The sequence below is a fragment of the Aythya fuligula genome, chromosome 1, assembly GCF_009819795.1.
Source record: "Aythya fuligula isolate bAytFul2 chromosome 1, bAytFul2.pri, whole genome shotgun sequence".
NCBI classification, from domain to species: domain Eukaryota; kingdom Metazoa; phylum Chordata; class Aves; order Anseriformes; family Anatidae; genus Aythya; species Aythya fuligula.
The window spans coordinates 177308976-177329680 of record NC_045559.1 but is presented as its reverse complement, the minus strand read 5'-3'; the positions used below and the strand labels follow the sequence as shown (position 1 = coordinate 177329680).

The following is a 20705-nucleotide window of genomic DNA, read 5'->3' as shown; positions in this document are numbered from 1 at the left end:
GAAAAATGGTACCCAGGAACTCTACATTTGAGAGTTGGCTCCCAGAGAACCAAATACATCTAATGTGAAGTAATTAAAAAATGTCAACTTGTAGCAGCACTTCCATGCTTCTAAAACCAGTTGTGCAACCCTGCTTCACCATCAACGCATCTCAAGATGGAACCCATGGGGAAAACTTTCTCTACTATCACTGTGACGTTTCTGCTGGAAGGAGACCTGGTTCAGAAGCACTGACAAACCCGGGGTGTACTACACATAGTCCTCTGGGAAGGCAGGACTGGGTATGGCCTCTAGTGCTGAGGTTTCATGCTATGATGGGACTACGATGTGACTGGAAGCAACACAAATAGAGCTTTTTTTAAAAATCTGGATAAATTTCTTGATCTCATCTGTAGCATGGCCACATAAGCACTAGTTTCAGTACAGTTGTAGACGTAGATGGTAAATGGTTGTGAAGGGGAAGAAACAAGATGCCAGCATTTATTTTTAAACCTGCTCAACATGAGACCTGCTTAACATTTAAACCTGCTTAACACAGCTGGAGCAGCAGCACAATGCACCAAGAACACTCAGTGCTCTGTGGGTAGGAAGCCTGGGCTTACAGAAATTTGACATAAGCTCATTCTCTCTGTATGTATTTTCAAAGATTTCCAGCACGGGACTTTTCATGGTCCCCTTTTACTATCAGTTATAATAAACTTACACATTTACATTTAAATCATCATTTGCTGTAATCTGAAAACACAACATTTAATTTAGTTAGCACAAGCTGTAATTCTCCACTGACTATTTCTCAATTAATGAGGGCAAATTCCAAGACCCACACAAATAAAAACCCACACATAAATGAAGGTTAGTTGTTGTTGTTGTTGTTGTTGTTTTTGTTTGTTTTTCTCCCTGCAAGAGATGCTTAGGAAAATCTTATAATAAAACACTGTACCAACAACAACAACAAAAAAAAAACACTACGATATTTAATATCAATTACCTAGGATTTTCTGTTGCTCTGGCTTTCTTGTTTCAACTACTGGTAAATCGATATCAGACAACATCACTGTGTTACCTTCAGTCTGCAGGCTCCTGTTTTCAGTCATTAATTTGCTACTGAGGACTTCACAGTTGTAGTGGGAAACAAGTGGCTTTTTGAGCGTTGTCATCAAAGGCAGATGGTGAAAGGATGAACCTGCAGCTAGACTTTCCTGTGCAAATACAGGAGGAGTGAAATGGTCGGGGACAGTGCTCTGTAATTCTTGGTGCTTCACACAAGAGAATTTATGATTTTTGCAAAAGGCAAAGTTATCAGGCAAACTGAGATTTTTAGTAGCAATAAAATTTCTCCTAGGAGTTTGGACAGAAAGGACGTTTTCCTGTTCACTTTGGTTTAGCATTTGGCTGCTTGCGTAGACAGGAATAATTTCATATTGGTCATGGAATTTCCTTTGGTCATGCAGACCTGTAGCTTTGGGCTGGATCTCTATTTTCCCATGGTTACTATCTTGCTTAAGCTGACATACACGTCTGCGTTGGAAATGCATTGGGCAAGAAGAAATGTGTTCAGACGGGGGTTGGGTACTGCCAGGTAGGAACTGAGCCTGAAGGAGGTCTTTGAGTTGGACTTGTGTTTGATCGTGGCAAATCTGATGAATAGACAGAAATGTATCTTTGTGCTGGATTTGCAGCAGACTTTGGGAAATCTGACCATGTCTGAGGGAAGCATCCTTCTGCTTGACTTGCCCTTGAGCACTGGCATGACCTCCAGGCACTGCTTTTCTAGTTTCATCATTTGTACTCTTCATCACTCTACTTAGATATCGTCCAGAAACCTTGCCTGTTGGCGACAAAAGAAAGAAAAAAAAAAAAGACATTTAGAATGATGCATACTCTGGCATTCTTTTCAAGGAAAAGTTTGTGTGACAAATCTCCATGCCCTTTAAAGATTTTTCTTCAGAAGAAGAAATGAACAAATGGTTAAGACTAAGCATCACCAATCACAAAATAAATTCATATTTTTTTTCCACACAAGCAGAATTCACCTATACACTATATTGAATGACATGCAGCATGCAGTAGAAGGGTTAGATAATAAGCAGGACAGAAAGGACAGGGTTTTTGAAGTGTGAGTTATGTAGCTTAAGGAAAAATGAATGAGCAACGTTCTGCTGCATGTGAAATTCGTGGCCACCAGGTCCCTATTTAGGGATCCTGCATCTGTTCTGCTAGGTGCAACATGACAAGGCAATGAGAGCTGTGGGAAGGAGATGGGATTCCTTCAGCGAATGCTCCTCTTTCTGCTCTATTCTGTTCCAGGTATAATCTAAATCCCATGTTAACGCTACTGAAAAGGAAGGCGGAAAACATTTAGGGAAGCTCCAAATCAAAAAAGCACCATGGAGTGGACTTGTGGCCAAGTCAGTTGTGGCCAAGCTGTGAAAGGAACAAGGAAATCAGTTTCTGGAAATTGTCTTAAAAGTAAGTGCAGGATCTTTTCCAAGCTGTAGACAGCTTCAGAGAATTTATCATTCTTTTGCAGAAACACTTCTATTTTGAGTCTGGATTCTTTTTTTCTGCTGTTAAGCACCCAGCCAAAACGCCACATTCAGAAGCCTGTCTGCTCCTTGGTCCTGTTAATAATACAATAGGATATATAATTCCTCTCTTTGGGAGGGCGGAAAGACCCCTCAGAGAGTGAACTAGATCTTCGGCCAGCTAAACAACTCACTGGAATTGCTCACCTCTCTTCATTGACTACTGAGAGGCTTAGAAATATAATTTACCTAGCTTATTCACCTCAGTTCAATGAGTAGCATGCGTGATGGGATGGTGCTGAGCACTTCTGGTCCCACACCACTGAGAGCTCATTTCATACTCCTCACGTGTGAGACAGACTTTACTACCAGGGCTATCCCAAAGACCTCATTCTGGAGGTCTGTTGTCTCCTTAGCTAGTCCCCAGTTTCCAACAGTACCACACCCAGCAGTCATTTAGCCCTGGGCATTTTTATCAACAAAGAAGTACTTGGTAAATTACCTTTGTTCAGCCTGTGCAGTTCCACAAGCCTGGTGCTCTGTTTGCTTTCCTAGGGACACTCATTGTCAGGGTCCTGCCGAGGGAGAAGTCATTCTCTGCAGCTCTTTGCTACAGCTCAGCTCTCAAAGAAAGCTGGGACTATTCTGTGGGCTCATCTCCCTGGCTTTCGTGCCCCCCAGCATTGTGGTTGACAACTTCAAGCTCTCTACCAGGCACAGGCCACCACCACAACTCCCTGAAATTTCTTCTGCATTGTCAGCCTACTGCTTAATTGTGTTACATCCTTCCCTTTCTACAGTCCTCTGTAGGGGAAGACACTCATGCGACACCACTGAGGCTCATCTTTTTTTCCTAGCTCAGAACTCCTGGTCCCAGGTCTCAGTCTCTTCATGAAGCATGAATCAAGCCCGTTCCCCAAGACGATCAAATCATCGTTGCCAAAGAGCTGCTTTTTGATCAATGGTCATGCTGCTGTACAAGCATCTATCACGTGCGATGGTTGCATTTGGAGAAATGATCCTTGAACAAACTTTACTGTGCAGCTCGTAGATTCTTGTCAGGTGTACTATATAAATACGCAATCTATAAATAGCATCCATCACTAATCATCGTGCTCTACTACAAGGAGAGCCATCATAATAAAACTTTGTTTCGGGATAAAAGGTTTATCTATCACTTTTAAAATGGTTTAAATCACTGAGGCACAGCTCTGGTACTGAGCCAGAAATATTTACATCTGTTTCGGCAGCACCAGGCTGTGTTGTATAGAAATAGATTGTACCAGCCCTTCAAAATAATCTTCAGAAGGGCCTCATCATATCAATGGATCAATCTTCACATCTTTGAAGTTTTCAACCTTATTTCTCTAAATTCTCTTTAATATTTTAATACTGTTATAAAGGTATTATTCTTGATATATTATTGTCGTTCCTTTTAAGTTAGTGTTAAATATTCATTAATAACAAATACAGCATGACAGTGTTCTAACAAAAAACAGTTGTAACAAGTTAGTAAGTCAAACATCAAAAAAATTATTATTACTTTTTTTTTTTCTTTCTGGTGGTCTGTCTTGTTGATCATGTGAAGACTGAGCAGTTTTAGCTATTTAGATACTCTAACAGGAGATGTTTTAGATACTCTAGGAAGTTGTATGGAATGTAGAGGGAAATAAAAAAAAATAACAGCTTGCTTTGGTTTCTTTAGCCCAGTTTGTAAGGACAGCACTGTTCTTTCATGTGACCTTTATTCTTTCATATTACATTTATTCTAACGTGCCAATCAGTGAGAAATAAAATTGACAAAATGCTGTACACCATACTTCTACAGCAGATCCTGGGGCCTTGTAGTTTTGACTCTAGTCAGTTAATAAGTTCAGACATCAGCATCCTTCTTCACAGATCTGTTTTCAAGATTGGTGCCTAGTCTCCATTTTTAATTTATTTTTTATCACTTAGGTTAAAAATATTTTGATTATAGATCATGTTATTGTTTTTCATTTTTATTTTTAAATGTTAGTGCTTAAATATTTAATCAATAGCTACTTTATATAAACTGGAAAGAGCTTTTCATTCACATATACTGGCACACAAAATGTCTATTTATTTCTGAACCATACTGCACCGCAAGTCCTTTGTTATAAAATAAGACTTCCTGGAGGCCTTTAAAATAATATAAGCCAATATTTGTCTTTGAACATGAATGTATATTCTGAGAAGACCAGGACCATCCTCCCCAAACATGTTTCTTCATTTTGTCTGAATCGAAGTTGTATCTCACATCCTCTATGGTATGAATTAATCTGTTTCAATCTAGCTTTTCTTGAAACCAGCATTTTCTCATGTTTCATAGTATATTTTCAGATGAGCCTCTATTGTCCACTGGTAGTGTTTGAGTCTGACAGGTGGAAGACTCAGGTTCCAGCACATACCCCAATCACCCTTCCACTATTTTACATGAACAGCCTCCCAAAGAGATGCAAGTCACATGGATCATCGTGAAGTCCTAATCACAAGGCTTTGCACTGGTTGCTTACAACATTTGCTGACAAGGGTTATGCAGATGAGGTTTATTGTTTGCTGAACAGCCATAGCAATTAGAAATAGAGACAGCACATTTTGTGCTAGGGTAAGAGGTTGGCAGGCTAGCATCAGCTCATGTTAATGTGTCTGCAGTGTACATTAGCATATGGAGCCTGTTCTAGATCTCTGACAGCACTATCCAGGAGCTTCAGCATTAGAACTGGCTGACTGGAGCCAGTGTGGGCATCTCCAAGCACTCCACTGAGTATTCATAGATTAACCAATAGATACATCTTCTTCTGTGTTAATTTTAGAGAGCACATGGAATCTCAAACTATGCACTATATGATCTATTTCTGTACAATTTACCTTTACCAACCTTCTCCCTTGGTGTAGATAGCTTAGATGGCAGCTTAGGAGGCAGAGGTCTACGAAGTAGTTTCGGCTGCTCATCCATTTTCTGCTTTGCCTCTGATCCTGACAGATGACTGCAGAGGTTTCAAAAGAAATAAAAAAAAAAAAATCTGACAAGTCAAAACAAAAGACATAGGCATTTCCAGTTTAATGTGCCAAACTATTAATGTCTGCTCGTATAAACTGGGTGATAGAAGAATCATAAAACAGGACAAGTAGCCAAAAAGGGAGATTTGTTCTCTTAGTGACTGATTCAGCAGTTTTTCTAATTATCATTAGTGTTTCAGGAAATAAATCAGTGATATTATTAAAAAAATAAATCTAAAAGAACTATTCTATTAACCTTGAAACGTTTGCATTAAAGAATGATTTTCAGCACCTCTGTCACAGGAGGTGAAGCAATCAGAGCTTCTCATCTCTGAGGAAAAGGAGGCACAGGAAATTAGAGAAACACCCCACGTTAAGCATTCTGAAATCTCCCGGAAACAGGTTTTCTGCTGCATAAACAGATTTAATAAGAGCAACAGTTAACCCTGGTAAAAAGGGAAAAAAAAAAAAAAGGCCAAGTATGCAAATAGTATATTTAAGCTTCTGTCTTCCTATTAGTTCATGAATGCCTGTAATGATACTGAATTCAATCACAGAACTACCAATTTGGTGTCAGAAGTCCACTCATTAGTAGCTAAGTTTAGCACATTTCTGATTTCCAGTAATTTTCAAGATTATCTATGTCCCAAGTTACAGGGCTTAGGCTTTTTATTTTTAATTTTTTGGTGTAGGGCTAATAGCATGTAAGACATCACACACTACAAAGACTCTCCCTAAAGAACTTGAAATCAGAAGGGGAACACAAAGACAAACCAATGATGAAAGTGACTTTGAAGAGAAACTAAAAGTGCAATCATCAGGAAGCTATTGGCTCACAGGAAGATACACAAAGATTAAGAAAATTCTCACATACAGTTAGAAACAAGGGGATCTGTAGGCAAAGAAAAAAAAAAAGTTTCAAATATTTATTGGTAAAGTACATAAACTTGAGACTTCAGTACAACTTTGCATGTGGACACAATTCACTTAAATAAAGTGCAGCATTATGCAAACTGTGATGAAAAGAACAAAAATATGCATTGAAGAATGAACACAGTCCTGAAGCACGTAAGGAGGTCCAAGATCAGATTTGAGACAGCTTATGGACTAGTAACTACACTGACTTACTTGGTAACTAGAACAAAATAAGGGGATGGAGAAAGGAAGAAGCAGGAGAAACTTAAAAAGGGAGCCTGGAGTTCAATTTTCATGTTGAGTTTAAGTGGTCAAATATTGCAACAAGATGAGCTACCACTGCACAAAAATAACCACAATGTGGCATGGTTGACACCTACTAGAGGCACAGTAGGAATATAAACAAACAAACAAACATACAAAAAAACATGGACAACAGAAAAAACACACAAGGCAGGAATTATTACAAAGCCAAAGCTGAACTTCAAGAACAGGAGAAAAACACTCCATGGCTATGTCTGGTCTTCCCAGGTGATACACTGCATGTTATCATCCCAGCCTTTCACTCTTCAGGATAGGGCTTCTGCCTGGCACCTGCCACATAGATCAAAATAATTCACGTTGGGCCAGGAGGGTTGACTATGAGGTCCGAGCAGATTACTCTTACTAGTAGAGTTGCAACCAGTCTGATCTTGAAAACCTCCAAGGATGGAGACCTCACAACCCTCTGGGCAACCTCTGCACCTCCTTCCAACACTGATATAAAAATCGAGACGTAGAATTCATACCCGGAAAACGCACACATCTAAACATAGAAATATGTTCTTGGTTTCTTTCCTGTGTAGGCAGCCTGGGTTGAAGCAGGCTGGCAGGTCGAGGAGGGAGAGAAACGCTCTCAAACTTAGTTAAGGAGGAATCATTAGTGCCTTGAGCTCAGACAAGAAACCCTGCTGGTTTTGGCAGGGCTGGATGCAAGAGTTGTTCCAGATGTTCAAGACAGGAAAGATAAAGCCAAAGGAGAGAGAACTTGATTTTCTCATGAGATAACACGGGCCACTATAAATAGCCAAATTCTAGGTAAAAATCCAAGTGAGAGCAGAAGCAAGAAGTTGAAAGACTGTGGCCACAAAAACACAGCTGTGGTTGCAACTGTAGGTCTAATTTAGCTCGGGAGAGCAGTCAGCAGAGCCAACGATGCTGAAGACGGGAAGGAGCACATCAGAAGCGGGGAAATTCAGCCTGGTGAAGGCAGAGACCTTGCGACAGCAGCGAAGCCAGGGGATGGGGAAGGGGAGACAATTTATGGACATGTCGTGAAGAGAGATTTTAGGTGAGGATCCAAGGAAGCCTTAAATGTAGCTACCTCCTGCCCTGACCACAACAAATTTTTGTGGTTCACCCATTCCTGGCCATGCTGTGCACCCCAATACGAATCCAAGCCCCCCAGGCACCCCCCTCCCCAGGAGCAGCCCCCCGCACCCTGCTGGGCGGGGGCTTCCCCTCCGCCACACAAAATGGCGGACACCCTCACGCCGCGGGGCGGGGGGGGCACAGTTAGAACACGGTGGGCGGGGCTTAGCGACGAGGGCGTGGTTTAACAACAAAAGGGGCGGGGTTTCGGTAGAATGGGGGCGTGGCTTATCTGCAAAGGGGGCGTGGCCTGGCGTGGCGCCGGCGGGAACTGGCGGCGTGGCCGCGGCAGCCCGCCCGCCCCCCGCCGGCACCGCCTGCCGCAGCGTGCCTCCTCGCCGGTAATTACCCTCGCTGCCTGTTCTTATTTATCACTATTCTTATTATTATTTTTATTTTATTTTCCACGAGGGGGGAGGAAATTCAATTAATAATTGATTAAATTATTAAATTAATTTAAAGCGAGCCGCCGGGTGCTTGCACCGCTGTGCCGGTCCCGCTGTTTGTAGGGTCGGGGCGGCTGGGAGCGTGTGCCGGAGCCCCCCCGGGGTTGGCATCGAGCTGGATGGAGCTGCAATATAACAGAGGCATCGCGGGGGGTGGAAGCGCCGTGCCCCCCGGTGCCCGTCCCCGCAGGGTTGGGGGTGCGGTGCCAGCCGGGGCGAGGGGGGGCAGAGCCCGTCGGTGAGCCTCGGAGGCTGGGTTGGTGCTGGGAGACCCGGCACTGCAGCCCCGAGGTGGGCAGCCCCCCGTGGATGAGGTGCGGTGGAGGTGTCGGTGGAATAAAGTCAGTTTTGAAGGGTTTGGAAATAGGGGAGAGGGTAAAGAGGGGGCCAGGAGGGTTTGGAGGCAGGGGGAGATGCTCTGAGCATCTCTATGTACTGAAGGCAGGTTGTGTTTCGGGACTGATGAGTAGCCTGTGTCTGGGTTGTGCCAACGCTACCCACCCGCCATCATCTCCCGTGTCAGAAAGTACTTAGCCGATACCTTCAATCCTAGTATTTATTTCTTAAATTCCTTTTTGTCCACAGGGTCCCACTAAAGACAACTTCTTTATAAGCAGTAATAGTTTGGAGAATATCTGAAGGTCATTTCCTTTGACTCACTATGGAAATGAAGAAGCTGTTTTGCATGTTGCAGATGACTCTGCTGTTTGTCCCCTCTCTGCAAGGTTATAACGTTTTCCTACCCGACTGGCAGCAATCAATGTCCCTGTCTTGCCTCTGCTTCTGCTCCTCCCTTGTGCATATCGCGCTGCGTAAAGGTTAGTGAGTGGAGTAGGCTGAGGGAGAAATTTGGGTCTCTTTCTACAGAAGAAGCCGTGTAAATGAAATCCAAGGTATGGCTGCAGCCCGCATAGCAGGCACCAGCGGGGAATTATTTACATAACGCACCAAGGCATTTACATTTTCTTAACGTAGTCATCACTCAAGGATTGATCCTGTGCCCGAGTGATTTATTTGATCGCTTGCTTCCGTGCTTGGCGTTACAAGCTGAAAAGCAAGGTGGCACAGCTAAGAAATACCTCTGATGTCCATGCCGTGAGCCCTCCCGTGTTAGACTGTAAGCTCTTTTGGGCAGGTCTGGTGGTGGCACCATCAGCACCACAGCAGTGTTGGTGGCATCTCCACCCAGGTGGGGCCACCGGGGGCCCGAGATCTGCCTGCTGGGACACCCCACCTCCAGCTCCATCACCCCGTTCTGTGGGAGACAGCACGGGGGTGTCCGATGGGTGCCTTGGGGTCTGGAGGTAGGGTGGGACCAGGGTGAGCATCCTGACCTGGGAGCACATCTGGGCTCCCAAGTCCTCTGGTTGGAAGCAGGCATGTGTGCTGAAGATGATGCCCGTGAGGAAGGCTAACCAGAAGGAGACTGGAGTCCTCCTGCTGAAACATTTCAAGTATGTTTGTACTGTTGATGACTATACTGGCTTGCAGTCTTCCCATTGAGTTAAATGTGAGGTTTTTGTGACCGGCAGTAGGCATAATCCAACAAACCCTAGCCAAAATTGGTAATTTTTCTTTGCTTGAGCAGGGTTCGTAGTTTTGCTAACATCCACTGAGCCAGGTGTGAGCTGATGGTGAAGCAGGTGATGGTAGCGTGGTAGCATGACCCCAGTGGCTGAGGTGTACTGGCTCCTGCCAGGCTGGAGGGGTCCTTTTGGGCGGTGCCACTGGTCTGTCTGGGTTGACTGGTTGGATGGTGCGTCTGCAAGCTGCCTCCAGAATTACCCCTCTCTTCTAACGATCATTAAGATGCACTAATTGTGAGTGAGGAGGTCAACAACAGCCCTGTAATAAATCTAAATGTTGTTCCCGAGTTAGAAAACAAGGTGCAGCTCCCCTTCCACGGTGCTTCCTTGCTGCTACTGCCTTCTCCCTTGCCACTGTCTTGATGACAGAGCTGCGATTCCTGAATTTTCCTGCCTGCAGTGCATGTTTCAGGTAGCCCTTGCTCCATTAAAGGTGTGATGATAAAAAATATAAGCCCTGAAATAACTCATACCCTCATCAATGCAAAATCAGGAAGGAGCTGCGGAGAACTGTAGACAGCTCTGTTGGGAGCACATATTGGGAGATCCAGGGGAAGGGCTTGGAGATAAACTTCTTTTGCCACTCTGCCTGTACGTGTAACCTGTGCTGTTGCTAAATAACACAACTTTTAATTTTGAATTTGTTTTACAGATGATCGTCATTTTTTTCCTCATGATTTGTGTAATCATTCATCAGAAATTTTATTCTTTCCCATGTTATTACAGAATCTGTATTTCAGTTTTGAGGGCTGGGTGAAATAAGTACCAGTCACAGCAGTGTGGGTAACCAAAATAGACTGATTTTATCTGAGAAGGCGCTAGACTAGCGTGCTGCAAGTCCGCCTGCTGACCTTTAGTGCTGGAGACCCAGGGAACACGACTGGAAAATTCACAAATCAGTAATAGCATTACGAGGTGGACTTGAGGGATGGTTTTCCAAATTGCTGCTGTGGTGTGCAAAGTAAACATCTGCTGCTTTCCTCTCTGCATTCTGCTTTTCTCAGGCTCTCCCCGTGCTGCCTGTGAGCAGGGCCCTGAGGTTGGTCCTGCTGCATGCAGGCGTAGGGACCTGAGTGGGGTGCTCGGTGCCAGGGAGTGGGAATACTCCCTGTGTAAATAAATGTCTGTCATCTGTGGGCCTCTTCTCCTTCCCAGTGTCTGTGCTCTGGTGACCCTTAACATTTACAGTGCACTAATTTCCTTCTCTCTTAATGGGAAGACAGCTAGTCCACCTAATCAGCATTCTGAATAAACCCATTTTATGTTTTAATCTGTTTTGGCCATGTTTAATGTGTTCCGATTGTGATCATCCTTACACTTCCTTTTTTTTTTTTTTTTATTTTGTGGGTTTTAGTCTGAATCTATACTTAATGTATTTCCCCAGTTCATGTTTTCTTAGCTGAAAATTTCTGTATCTTTGTTCATTTTTGTTATTGAGCCTCAGACTGTGAATGTATGCCATTGGCAACTACTGCTTCAGGAAGCCAAGCAAGTAGTTTTTTAGGGTTTTCTTCCGCAAACAGAAGCTCAGAAGAAGGTCAAAACATTCCTTTGTGTCCTGCAAGCCCTTATCCTGCAGAAGGTCAATCATTTTGGCTGGGAACAGTCGTACCTATGAGCTGAGTAAGCATGTGTGCTTTCACATCAGAAAAGTTTCCTTCCTCGTAGCATTGTGTTTTCATGTCACCCCCGAGCAGGAGATTCGAGGAGGTGACTCCAGAGGTCCCTTCCAACCAACACATCCCTGGTCCTTGTTAGCTTGTTAATGCTGGGTACCACAGGATGGAAAAGCATGGTTAAAAGTCCTGTGTCAACATATTTGGGACAGCAGTATGGCAGCACATGATGTTGAAGTCAGTGAGGTCCAAAAGGTTTTGAAAAGGAGGCCGGAATCATTTCTGGAATTGATTTCCCCATAGATCAAGCACAGTAAAATTGTGGTAAGGATATGTTTGTTTCAGAGACTTGAGTATTTTACAGAATGGCTTTGCTCCTGTAAACAGAAATAGCTGTATGTCTTATCAAAACGGAATGTCTTGCCTCGATACAGTTCCTGTCACCTTCCTGTTATGTTGATTAACCTAGAAATGAAAGCAGTTTTGTTAACTTGTTTTTTTTTCTTTTTTACAAATGCTTGTTGCTATGTTGGGATGGGATTCCTGATCCTTATCAATAGCAGAAAAAAATACAGGAGAATTTTCCTTTTCTTGCACGTACTGATAAAAGGGAGCCAGCATGCTGGGTAAGAGTGGAACCGAGTAGCATTACTTTGGATTGAGGAAAGGATGTGTTCTGGGAAAAAAAAAAAAAAAAAAAAACTGCTGCTTTTTCTTCTACCTTTTTTTTTTTCTTTCATAGTTTTATATGACTTTATTTATCATGTTAAATAAGGAAAAATGCAAAACCCAACAAGTGTCTTCTCTTAAGCAGAAGTCTCGAGTTGAATCAGTGAAGACATATCTAAAAATAGAAGCAACTTCTTTATTTCAGGGTTATGAAAAGATATGTGACTAAATGCTCTAATTTTTATATAAACAGAAGTTTCTGATTGACTCTAGGAAGTTGCCAACACAGTTTTTCTTCTGTTGCTTATGAGAAGGAACTCAACAGATGAGATTTCAGTGGATCTTCCAGGCAAACACTTTGCATTTGTAATGAAATAAATGATTTAAGCCTTATATTGAAATGTCATTTCAAGCTATGCAGCCTTTTCCCTACTTTTGAATTTGAAAGCATCTTGCTCCTAAGTGTCAGCAAAATTTTCTAGCATTTCTGCCCTGTTGTTGTACACAGCCCTGGCTTGCCGATGTTCTGTAAGGAGAAACTTGAAGTACAGTTTGTGATATTTTAATCATGAAATATTGATAATAAAGGCTTGCAAATGTACTTAGTAGTTAACTTTGGCAGACTATTTTTTTTTCTTCTTTCATGACCCATATATTTGCTGCTATGTTTACAAAAGGGGCATGTGGCTTCAGTCCATAGTTTTCCCACCTCTGTATCTCAGAGTTTTCAAAATAAAACTTAGGTTTTAGAGTACCCAGTTTAAGACATGAAAAAAAAAATAGACAAATCTCTGGAAAGTGCTGACAAGCTGCTGTCAGAAAGCTGTGCTCTGTAAGGTCCGAGGGAAGAAGATGCATCCAGGCTTTCTGAAAGTCTCATGGACCAGATGTTCTTGGAAGTCCTCCAAATCAGGCCCTCAGAGTTCGTGCATTTCCACTCACGGTTAGCCCAAACAGTAAAGACCATACAGGATAAGTGGAAGTAGCTTGAATTAAGCTTTGCAGGTACAGGAAGGTCATTTGCATGTATGTGACTTGATCAGCTTGGCTTTAATGAGCAAAGCTAATTGGAGCCATGATTAATACAAGGAGTGCAAGCAGGGACAAGCAATGGACGATAATCCTGGAATATGTATTTCTGCCAGTGAATTAAAATGAAGGAGTTTAAGTTTTCCTTAAATAAAATAATGTGGTTTCTCCTAACAACTCTATGTTAAAATACACCCACTTGCCAAGCAGGCTGGCGGGATTAACCGTGTACAGGAGCATGGTGATGTCCCTTCCCCCTGGTGGGAGAGCCCTACGATGCCATCAAGTGATAAGCCTGGGACATCTTCTGCCTGTAATCTTCTGCAGTAGTTACACCTCACAAGAGAGAGATGCTGCAAGGGGACAGAGGAATTAACACTGTGCTACTCCCTTCCTGATGAGGTGGGGTTGGTAGCTACTTAGGGTCTCCCATGCTCATCAGATCTTGTTTCTCAGAACTAGCACTGACCAGAAACTCTAAGAAGAAGCTATCTTCGAATATGCACATCCTGATATTCACAAGAGTTGCTGGATTTTACGTAGTACCAGAGTTGTCAGTATGTCAGTTATTTGGGGCAAATAACTGAAAGTCCTGCACAGGGAAAATAATCTTTTGCACATTTTCCTTTTTTACAATGGTAAACATTATACAGGATGGGGCAGTAATCAGTTCTGTTATTTTTATATCGCAAATAAAGATCTTGTATATTCTGTTCGCCTAAGACAAATTGTTTTATCAAAACAGAGGTACTTGTCAGAAAATGAGAAAGATATCTATAGTCAGAGAAGGAAAATGCCCTTTCTAAATATCTTTTAGACTCACCTTCAGTCTCCTGTAAATATCAGGGTAACTGCCACGTTTTTCATCCGATTTCCAGTATCAGAAGGAATCAAAATATTTTAAGGACTACCATCCTTCTCCTGCCTTCTTTTCCTTTTGGGGTGTTCACTCAGTTAAAAAAGCGATGTAGTCTTAATGCAGTGTCAGACCAGAAAGCTCCTCTGATGCTCCCACCAGTGATACTACATACATAGGTGAAAAAACCATCAGTTTTTCAAGACAATTAAAAAGCAGTCCTCCCATGAAGAATGCCATTTTACACTGATGTTCAGATAACCCCTCCTACCCTTGCTGCAGAGCTTTGCATTTGCCTTTGTGTGTGGTTCTCATTTGCATCTCAATATCTACTTTCCTAATTACATGCCCCACGCAGACATGTGGCAAGTTTTGGGCAAGCAAAGAAAATTTTAGGAGAGGATGGACTGTCCAGTGGTTAAACCACTATGCCAAGCCATGAGAGATTTCTCTCATAGACATACATATATGCACATATGTCTATATATGTAATATGTATGTTTTTGAATAGAAACAGAATGCGTTAATTAGTTGCCACAATATTGCTACCAGCATTTGAGCTAGTTCGTTTAAGGTGGAATTTGAAGACTCCTGCACACAGAACCCATGTATTTATAGAATATTTATAGAATATATTTATAGAAATATTGGGCAGAAGAATGTGACTTTTCCTTAAATGCTCATTTTCAAGGATTTTACTGTATGCAGGGTAACTTACCTCCCTTTCTTTCATTACCCAACATCTCTTGCAACATTGCAGGAATATTGGGCGTAGAATTGCTTGAGAATCATGGTTTGCATGCCAGTTTTCCTCTTGGACATGGCCAGAAATGCACTTACCAGAGGTGTCCCTGAGCTTTAAGGAGAAAAACTGAGTACCAAAGTCTCACTGGGGTGTGGATATGCACTTATTTTTAATATGAAAGGTAGCAGCTCTTCAGGAAACAGAGCTTACAACACACAGCTGAAACTACCGAGAAACTGTAAACAAGCTGAGCTGCAAAATCTAGTCTTTGCAAGGGCACCTGCAAACCCTCTTCTTCAAACATGATTTGCAAGTCAGAGCCTCCAGTATGTGGTCGCTGTATTGGTGTGCTGCATGGGAACACTGGCTGTTACTTCTTTGTGATATTAGGTAAGATTTGTTCGTGCTGGGTTGTTGCAGGCCATCAGAGCCATCCCCCAGTCTTTTCATCCTTTGCCTGTTCCAGTTGCAGAAGCAGCTCACATGCAGAGGAGAAAAAGGGCAAAGTGTTTTTCTTCAGTGTGGCATCTTTGTCTGGCTCTGCTCTAGTTTGGCTGTCCAGTGTTTCTGAAGGCTCAAACTGGTATTTCATGACATATTACTCAGCCATGTAATATGTTACGTTGTTAAGAGCTGAAGAGCATGTTTTGTAGTACCTAAAAGTTAGATATTTTCCACAACAATGCTCAGTAAAGGATTTTGAGTTATTGTCACATAGGAAACTCATTGCTGCTTGTGTGAAACTTGTAACTCACCAGGGAAGGAAAGGGAAAGAGATGCCTGAAGGAGTGTTAAACCAGCCAAAGCAGGTGTAACCAGCAGGTAGACTGATTCTGCCACTCTGAAGCCCTCTTTCACTTCAGCTATTTGGTGATTTGTGCCAATCTTTATCTCAGTGGTGCTCCATCTCTTCTACCTGTGTGTCTTTTAGTCCTGACTAGCAAAAGGGATTGAAGTGACAGTTGATGCTCCTGTTTTCTCCTTTCCTCCACCCTAAGCATCTCTGCTTCTTGGGCATGAGCATGCAGGCAAAAGAAGGTCAACACAAAGATGCTAAGATACAAAAACTCCACAGCCATCTCCCTGCCCCAAAAGTCCAAGCTGTCTGGGATCCCACAATTGGTGAGGCTGAATGTCAGCACAGGCATGTGAACAGCGAGTCCTGGTTTGTAAGGCCACCTCCAAAACGTGTTTGGAGGCCTCTTTGTCTTGGAACCAGAAAATCCTACTGCTCAAGTGGCATTCCTGGTGCCCATCCACCCTCCATGCACCAAACCTCCTCGGGGTGTCCATGCAGGGAGCTGCCTGGCAGAGCTTGGCTTTCATCCATGACCTGTGAGAGCACAGAGGGCCTTGCTGGGATGCCTGGGGAGCATCACGAGGGTAGCACGGGGCTCTCAGCTCCAAGCTTTGCTGGCTCAATGGCTTGGTTTCTGAATTCCTGTCACCATCTACACACACACACCATCACTGTGGTTGTGGTGGTTTCTTGTGTTGCCAAACTGTTTAGCACTGCAGTTGCCCCCATGCCTCCCGAGTGCTGTGTCTGAAGAGCAATTAATGTTTGCTTCAACTTTGTCTTTTAGATAACACTCCAGAGCTCATGTTTTGTGCTCTTTTCTAAGAGCAGTTGTTTAGGGGCTCTTTTGAGTCTTCTGGCGTTTGAAAACCCACCCGATGACTTTGTCTTGTTATTTTTTGGTGCACGCTCGCCACGGTGGCACAGAAAATGGAGCAGCCAAGTGCAAAGGCAAAGAAGATAAATTGTTCAGCTTGTCTGAGGGTCTGCTCTGCCCATTTTCCAGGAGCAAAGGCTACTCTTCTGTGACACCCATTTGTAGCAACACAGGCAGCATCTCTGTGAGAAAACTCACACCACCTAGTACATGTCTGGCACTTCACTCTTGGTACTTGCCTTTGACTGGAGGATCTTCCATCTCTCTGCGTGCTCCCTCAAAGGTCTTCCACTCTAAGAAGTCAGGGAATATAAAGCCTAGTTTTCTTTTTCACATCATGTACCTTTGGTATGATCGCTAACTTAATTATTACCCCAATTTTTTAGGTGCTCACAATGTTTGCCACTTTTGCTGCCGAAACCTGGCTACTGTTCCCTGTGGACTTCAGAATAGGGGAGATGCATCTTCAGACTGGTTCCTTTTGAGAGCGTGTCCACATCTCTTCAGCATTGTCTCAGTTGAGCTTCCAAGAGGTGTCAATGCCAACCACTGGGACAGGAAGGAGTTTGATCAACAAGATGAAAAGAATGCAAAAATCTTGGTTTTGCTTATTTGAGATAAGCAAAGCTGGTGCTGGGAGCTTGAAGGAATCAAAAGTCTGTCTTTGTTGGGCTTGGGCTGAAGCAGAAGACCAGCAGTAATTGGTGTTCATGATACTAGCTGGCAGGGAGATGCAGAAATGTCTCCCCATTCCCAATTTTTTTTGCCCTCTTTTTTGTCATGGAAGGGATTCATCCCAAATATAAACTCTAATTCTGGTTTTCTTAGCCACCATCTAAAACCATTGCTGAGATCAGATTTGTCAGGAAAAAGGGTGGCATTATACACATCCTTTTTCCAAAAATCGAGATACACCAGGTAAGAGTCTCTTGGATTCAGGATCTTCATATTAAGGCTTTTGTCAAAAGCCTGGCCTCAGCTACCTCCCATGATTGATTTCTGACCTAATGCCTCCATCAAAACAAACAAAAAACACAAAACACAATCCAACATTTTTATTTATTTATTTTTATTTTATTTTTTTGTCATCCTGCAGCTTCAGCTTAGTTCTGGCTTTCATCCTTCACCTGCAGAAGGGTGGTGAGCCCCCCGATGCAGAGCCTGCTCTGAACACAGCTGTGGTGAGACTGGAAATGAAACCCCATGGTTTGGGCATTTTCTCTCCAGATTCTGTACTAAGGTTTTTTTTTTTTTTTTTTTTTTTTGGCACATATGGGAGAAACACAGCAAGTTCCTCCTGGGGGAGGCAAACTTCCCCTCCAGACGAGGAACTAATAACTGCTTTAAGGAGTTTCTGAGCTGCAGCGTGCGGTGGTTTCAGTGCAGAATTTTGGGCCACTGACCACAGGCTTGGAAGATGCATGTGAGATGCTGCAAGAAGTGGGGCTTCTGAGCTGAACGCCCTTGGAAATATTAAGAGCATTGGCAGCAGAGCAGCATGTGGGAGTAAGTGAACAGAAACTGCTAGGGTAGGAGTCCAAGGAGTGAGGAAATGGCAGGAGATAAGAAAAAATGCAGAAAATGCGCAAAGGGAAAATGAGAGAATAAAGGGAAACATGGAAAAAAAAAAAAAAGAGGAAGAGATACAGGAATATGGCTTTTAAAGAAGCTGAGTGATGAAAAACAAGTTCACAGCAAAGCAAAATGTCTAGGAAGTTACATTTTCCAACATTTAAAATCATTTAAAATCAAAGCGTAGTGATAAAGTATAAAAGAGGGTATATATGCAAGCGTGCCTGCGTGCACACAACATTTTGTTCAGTCATGCAGGTGTTGGTGTGCAGGTTCCCTTCTGGATATAAAGCAAAACGAATCACTCTTTTCTGAAACCCTTGGCAAAAAGCCCAAAGGGGAGAACTTGTTCTGGAGAGCATCTGTAAACATTTTTCCCCCTGCCTTTGCAGCAGTTTGCAGCAGAAGACAGGTCCTTGAAATGCTTGTGGTAGAATTGCGGCGCCTCTGCTCCCAGCACGAGTGCTTTATCTTTGCCACGACACCTTCCCCAGGCACACATCCTCCCCTTGCCTGCACCACAGGAAGGGGAGGATGGGTTGGGAAGCCCATTTTGCTGCAGTGCCAAAGCCATCAGAAAGTGACATTGAGGCTGTAAGTCTGACAAATAGATGAGAAGGTCACTTAGCTATGAGACAGCTTCTCAAAAATGAGATCCAGATGCTCAAAAATCATGGCTGTTTCCTCCCATCTTTGCAAAAGCAACTGTCATAATAATTATAATTAAAGTATTTTTTCCTTCTGTTTCTCTATGCTTTTTACTTCTGCAAGCCTCTGAGCCACCAAAATCACGTTCTCGCTCTTTTCTCCCAATCACAAAGCTGAGATATTTCCTGAAAGAAACACATAACAGCTTGCAAACCAGCTGAGTCAGGGTCTAGCTGAAACTCTGATTTTCATAGGAGTGAAAACAAAATCCTGAGAGCCAGTATTGTTCAAACAGCATCTGAGAATGCTACTTAAGAACCTCTTTCCTTCTGGAAATGGATTTATCAGCTCATAGGGTTGTTGTTGATCCCTGTTTGAGACATGGGAATCCAGTATTTTATTGTGAGAGCCTGAGGAGTGTTGCTGCCTTCTCTCTACTTCATCCAGATCCATGGAAAGCTGTGGCCCTGGCTGCTCTTTTTTGCATTAATAATGGCCAGACTTTTCAAACCTCTTCTTCTTTCTCCCCCACCAAGTAAAACCTAAGATTAGCTCATGTACTGTTATTAATATTTCACTAGAACTCCCCATTGCAACAAATGGATAATTCTGCTCAATAATTCATGCTTGGGTGTAGCCTATTAAATTTGTATTGGGGTGTACACTTTCATGTTACTTATTTATTATTGCTTTCATTTTACTGGAGGTTTTTTTCTATGCTATTTCAATTTTTACTCGCTTAAATGCCTCTCCTTCAAAGTTCAGACTGCTTGCAGGAAATTAATCTCGTTCCTTATGCCTTGTAAGTAAGGCTGAGCTCTTCCTGGAATCGTCTGGGACTTGGCCATAAGAAAAACCTTCAGGCACAAATGATTTGATGGAGCTAATGAAGGTGGGGCAAATGATTTTGGAACTTGGGTGCCAAGACTGGCAGCCAAAAGTTCACCCACGGCCTCAGAGCTATCTGGTTTTTGCTGTACGGAGATGTTTGGTTACTTCTGTTGAGGGAGCAACCTGCTCCAAGATCCGTGATTGATAATTGCACAATCTGCTCCTCTGCCAACAGGCACTATTCTCTTCTAGGTCCTGCACATGTGTTTTGAGGAGTATAAATCTTTCTATGCTGGTTGTACCCCCTCTTTAGGAGTGATCTTTTGCATTGCTTTGTGGAAACCATCTCCTCACAGCACCTTTGCTCTGTGTGGCTCATCTGGATTACCAAATAGGACAGTGGGTCAGCGAAACCAAAGTGAAGATTTCCTTACAAGACTCAAAGCCAGGTTTTTAGTTAGGAGTTTGGAAACTGGGAGCTACACAAGCAGGTAAGATCATAAAAAAGGCTCCCAGACTAGGTTTAATAGGATGTTATCATCATGGTCATGCTCTAGGGGAAGGGGTAAGATTTGGAGACACTGCTTCTTGGAAAGACCCCACCAAAAACACTCTTCTCAATATGAGATAACTTTGTTTTATGTGCCTGTATCTCCGTATGTGGCAGTGTACAAGCCCAGCTGAGGCTCCATGCGGCACAGCACCGCTGTGACTTGGCTGTTAAAAGAGGTCCATGGGCATAGATGGGTCTGGGCATCTCTTGGTACACCTGGCACCTCTTGATCCTCGTGTTGGGGATCCTGTACGTCAGGGAATGAGAGCATGGTGGCATGTTCCAGCTGGAGGATCACTACTTCCTGCATGAATAGATTGAGACAAAGAGTGAGAAGCTCTTGTTGCACCAACAGGTATTTCGTGGTATCATGATATACCCCTCAAAAAGACTCCCAGTATCTGTATTGTGACAGGTTCAATGGGATCAACCATCACGGCTTTGCATTCTCAGGGCTTTTTCTGGCAGATGTAATGCAGGGTGAAAGCAGCATGAAAGGCATTATTTTTATATGCATTCTGCAAAGTCTCTCCTGCAGAGATCACACGTGGCATTTCAAGACACATTGCTAACATGGGCAGTCCCAGCAGCAGAGCAGCCTGCCCAA

General features: G+C 43.1%; 1 protein-coding gene across 3 annotated transcripts in view; it reads left to right on the top strand.

The window, feature by feature from the left end:
- The first annotated feature begins 8142 nt into the window (after positions 1–8142).
- Positions 8143–20705, top strand: part of LCP1 (lymphocyte cytosolic protein 1) — a 45814-nt gene continuing 33251 nt past the window's right edge. For all 3 annotated transcript variants that reach the window (XM_032190066.1, XM_032190058.1, XM_032190042.1), the window contains exon 1: positions 8143–8212. The gene's annotated coding sequence lies outside the window, so the exon portion shown is untranslated. The remainder of the gene's footprint in view (positions 8213–20705) is intronic.